Source organism: Octodon degus, unplaced genomic scaffold (assembly GCF_000260255.1).
Source record: "Octodon degus isolate 3935 unplaced genomic scaffold, OctDeg1.0 scaffold00004, whole genome shotgun sequence".
Lineage (NCBI taxonomy): Eukaryota > Metazoa > Chordata > Mammalia > Rodentia > Octodontidae > Octodon > Octodon degus.
Window position 1 is genome coordinate 17,936,155 of NW_004524580.1, and position 5,292 is coordinate 17,941,446.

Below are 5,292 nucleotides of genomic sequence, written 5' to 3' on the forward strand. Positions count from 1 at the left end.
GGCCGGGTCTGCGGGCCGGGGTCCCCGCTGCGCGCCCCGAGGGCCGCGCAGCCTCGCGACCTTGCGTGGGCTCTGCCTTTCCTACCTGTGCCGGGCTGGCGGCTCCCTCAGGCACTTGTAGCATCTCAGCCTTACAGCCCTCCTTCCTTTCTGAGAAAAGGAAAGAAAGAGGAGCCGGGGCGACGGGCAGTTGTTCGAGTGCTCGGAGACGACACACTGTGCTCCAGCCTTCAGGAGAGTTTGCAAATTGGAGAAGAAAACCGCCCATCTTGACGTCTACTTTTAAAAATAAAACGGATTTTTTTGCCTATCCGCACATGCACACATTTAAAGACGTGTATCTTACCTAAAATACCGTGCTCTGTTTCCCTCTAATTGTTTGCATGAACCATCGCTGAAAGACTTTGTTATTTTTTGATAGCGCTTAACCAGAGCAAAAAGCCAAGTTCAGCAGTATTCTTTCTCCCAACTCGAGAACTGGAAGAATTAATATTTGTACAGACTTCTCAGAGAAGTACTGTATTATGTATTCTCTTTTAGCACTTATTTGAGGATATGTTTAAAGGCTTAGAAACAAAATGCTTGAAACAATTCAGAATAATCCTGTTGAATTTTTCAGTTTACCTAACTCACCACGTTAGACGTCAGCAGCCCTCTGAGCTGTGCCCTAGGCCTGCAGTCTGTACTGGGCAGAATAAGAACGTTTTCTCCTTCATCACTTAGAGAATTGGTTGTTGTGCCAAAATAGCCCTTCTTGACACTTTCAAATCTGCTTAATAAATGAACAAATTGACTACATTTCACTTAGCAAGTTTCCAGTATTCTCTCCCCTTGAAGTGTTTTTCAAAGGGGCTCAAATATATTTAAGAATCCTTGGCTTTTCTCCAGCTTTCCTCCAAGGAAGTCACAATAGAAAATTGAATTATGCATTCTATTTTAATCAGTAATTTGCCATTAAAGTACTATATGAATCATTTCTATAGTACACCAGCAAAATGGATACTAGATGAAGCCAAAATCTGTTCACTTTGTTGCCATTCTGAATTATGAAATACATGATTTTGAGGTGTTGTGGTCATGAAAAGTTACTGAGCAGTTTCATTAGAGATGATGATTTCAATAAAGTGTTATCTGTGGGTTATAGATTACCCATAAATGAAACCATATCTCACAATATATGTGTATCTTAAGGAAATATGAGCACACACATGATAAATTTATAATCTCATTGTCACGATAATTACTATATAGTTTGCTTTTTATATTTTCATTCAGCTGGAAAATAAAAGCTGAAATCAATATAGAACATTAAAGAGCTGAGGCTGAGAGTGATGAGACACACCTGTGAGCCCGGCTATTAAGGAGGAGCAGCACAAATTGAGATTAGCCTAGGTATCAGCGAGACCCAGTCTCAAAAATAAAAAGAACTGAGGAATATGTCTCAGTGGTAGAGCACTTGCCTTGCACTTAGAAGAGAGCATAGGTTCAAATCCCAGTACCATACACACACAAATTTTTTTCTCCCTTAGGGTTAGTACGGAAACATCCTTAATGTAAAAGCCAAGAAAATAGTGAATTGTTCAGTTAACATTACTTTAAAAAAATAAAGTTGCCTGAATTCAACAATGTGATTATATATGACACAGCAACGTCCTTGGAATCTTAAATATAATCTATCCCACCAGTTTAATTGACATATCAGGGCATAAGAAGCAACATCGTACATGTTGAAATATTCTCACAAAGTTCTTTTAATATGCTTTTTAGTTATAATACAAACCTTACAAAAAGACAAATCCTATGACAAGGTACTATTCCGGGATGTTAACGTTGAGCAGTGAATGCACATTCAAAATAATAATATATTTAATAAAAATGAAAACAATTTTAAAAAGTATATTGTTTTCAGTGGACTGCATCTATAACCTGTTGACATCTTTGGTGGTCAGCTGATCCATTCAAGGTGTATAACTCACGAGGAGAGTTCTCTAAAATCGTCGTGGTAACTAAGTGCAAAGGCAAGCATTAGAATCTTTATTCTCCCAAGAATTCTATCGCATGCATCTAGCAATAAGACAAAACATGACACACCAACAGTAGCATATTTTTAAAACCATATCCTTTCCCCAAATACACTAATGCCTGTGTCAATATGTTCTTATCATTGCAATATGTGAAGACTGACAGGTTGAGAGAGAAAGGTGAAGGGATAGTAAATACTTCATAAACAATAGCACTGTATGTGTACTTAATTTCCATTAACCTGAATCACTAGAAAGATGTCAAGAGAAACAGTGCTTAGCTGAAACCATAGAAACTGTTGTCTACTAGTAACAAACTAATTACATTTGCTGAAATAAATGGAGTATAATTACAAGTCGATGCCACCTAAGAATGTTTAAGTCACGTAATGATGAAGTATTGTATGTGAAAAACACAGAAGAGTTGGTGTCATCATCCCATGGAAACCATTTTATGCCTAAATATCTTTATCTTTCTACATATAAAGGATTCCTTCTACCCAAATGTTATATTAACAAAGTCATAGTACAATCCAAAAATCCGAACTCCAGAGAGTGGAAAAAGGAAAAAGAAAGATCATACCTAAATGTTGTTAAGAAAATTTTCCTAAGGAGATTGTGGATCTGGCTTATACTAAAAAGAACTAAGAATTCAAGTTAATGCAGAAGAAGACATACAGGAGAAATGCCAGGAAAGATACCTGGGAATGAACAAACTTATCACTTTTTAAAATTATCTAAGAAACATACTTGCCTTTGTTATCTCTAGCCTTTGTAAGTGGAATTCATTAATTTTTTTTTAAAGAACATATGCTTGTTATGCAGTTTTGGTGAGTTTCTTATGTCACTGTGAACATATTATTTGGTATGTAGTAAATGCTCAATAAATGCCATTATTTGGAAACATTTGTTCTTTACTCTTTATTACCAAGTTAAGGGGCTGGGGAGATAGCTCAGTGGAATAAGCGCTTGCCTGGCAAATTCCCGGTTCTAAAAAAAAAAAAAAAAAACAGTAGTATTACCAAGTTAATATACTGCAAACATTTAAAAAAAGTATATATATTTGGTCTAATCAATTATTATTTTAGAACATAACTGTTTCCTGTAAGGCAGGCAGTATTTGTCATACTCTTAAAATACTACAGCAAACAGAAACATTGAAAGGCCATTCAGGATTTGGAGGCATATTTATTTATGTCGATAGGCACTGACAAGGAATCAATTATTCCTCAAAATGTCAGGCCTGGAAGGCGCAGGGAGGGAGTTTTTTGTGGAGCTGAAAAGGGAAGGTACAGAGTGAGGGTACTTCACGCTCTTTGATTGGTTGTTAAAATATGCACCATAGTGACCACCTGTGTGTCACAGTGAGCAACCTTTCTAAGAAACAGAGGTAACAGGAACTTATAACAGGAGTTGTTACTTGGGCAACCAACAGACAGTCTGGAGGAGTGCATTTTCTGTTTTAAAAATGAATCTAGTCTAGTTACTAATCATCACTTAATTTGACTGGCACATTCTAAGCCTCCCCTTGACAAATAACATCTTAAATTGAGTGAATCAGTTAGGCCTATATTTGGCTGCAAGTGACCAAAATCTAGGTTAATGGTAGCTTTCATGAAGAGGGGTTATTCTGCCATCAGAAGCTCAGAGAAGTAATGGTGAGGGAGAGGCAGCTGCTGAGCACAGGCATCAGGGACTCAGGCAAATGGCTCTGTGCTCCACCATCTCTGGTGTGTGCTAGCAACAGGGAAACCAGCAGGATTTCTCAGATGGTTGCCAAATCCTACATTCTGGGGAGATGGTTTTAGTGCTTAGATTGTTTGTAATTCTTTATTGCTGCCTACCTTTCTTTCAAAACTCTTCCTTGGGGGATACACAGAAGAAATACCACTGGTAAGTTGGGTCTACAGGGTCAGAGTTCTGGATAGAGATGGTTAAGAGACCTGCTTTTGGCTGTCGATTGTGATGGTTTGGACCCACCACACCTTTTTCCTCCTCTGTCATAACATTCTTTCTCTGTTTCTTCACATGCCCTTCCTTAGTCCTTCTTTCTCTTCACCTGGCAATTTCCAGTAGCACATTGGAGCTACTTGGGAGCTTCTCTACCCTGATTTCTATAAAGTTCACCCATTTTCAACACCCTAAGAACAAGGATAATGTTCCTTATTCATTTATTTCATTGTGCATTTGTTGATCCTGATAAATGTCCTCTAAGGTTACTACAGCAGGAAAACAAGATTCTGTTTAAGAGGCACTGGCATCAAGGTGAGAGTTCATCTATTCCCTTATACAAAGAAAGTGTTATTAAGCACTTACAAAAGGCCTTACAGAATTTGGCATCTAATAGGAGCTTAAAGTAAAAGTTGGCTCCACGGAATGAACAAACAAATGACTATCACTTCTATGATGATGAATTCTAAATTTATATCCACAGCCTTACTGTTTTATTTTAATGATCTCAGGGAACTTCTTTCAGGGTCATTTTTTTTTTTTTCTTTCTGATTGAAATGATGGAAAGAAGCCAATTCACAAGTCATCAAAAACAAGCCCCAGTTAGCCGCTTTCCTGACCCGTGTGTTCGTGATGGCAGTGCAAAAAGGGGTCAGGAGAGGAACCCAGGAAAATGTACTGGGAAGTGAGTGAGGAGATAATAGGAAGGTGGGATCTAGACCATACAGGGAGGACTGTGGAAGGAAAAAGAATATTTCTTTTGCTAAGACGGAAGAAAAGACAAGAGAAATAGGAAGTGGCCAAAAGTAAAGTTTAGAGGGAGAATGACATAGGTTTACAAATGTCAGTCATAAAATTCCTTATGTAATCACTGCTTACGTTCACCAGTCAGAATTTAGTAAGCTAAAGACTGGGATGGGTAGTTTAAGAAACTGAAAGATGAGCAAAGGATTAAAAAACAGTACTAAGGTCCCGGTCATCGGAGTATGATTTTGTAGCAATGTGAGTGTGTGTAACATTCTCCTGTGCCTCAAATACGGGGTTTCCTGTCGTGGTTACATCTGGTAAGAGTTCAAGAGATTAGCGTTTCCAAGAACGGACATGGTCCAGTAGCTCACTTGTTCTAGAAGGCATAACAAAATGCAACAGAGTACTGGCTGAAGAAGACACTAACACTTCATCACTACTGTGTCACAAGGCCCTGTATTCAGGGAGACAAGGCGCGTTTTAGCTCACAGTCTCGGAGGTTTCGGTCCATGGTTGACCATGGCTGGTATTGAGGGTTATAGTTTCAACATATGAATATCGAAAGGACACAGTT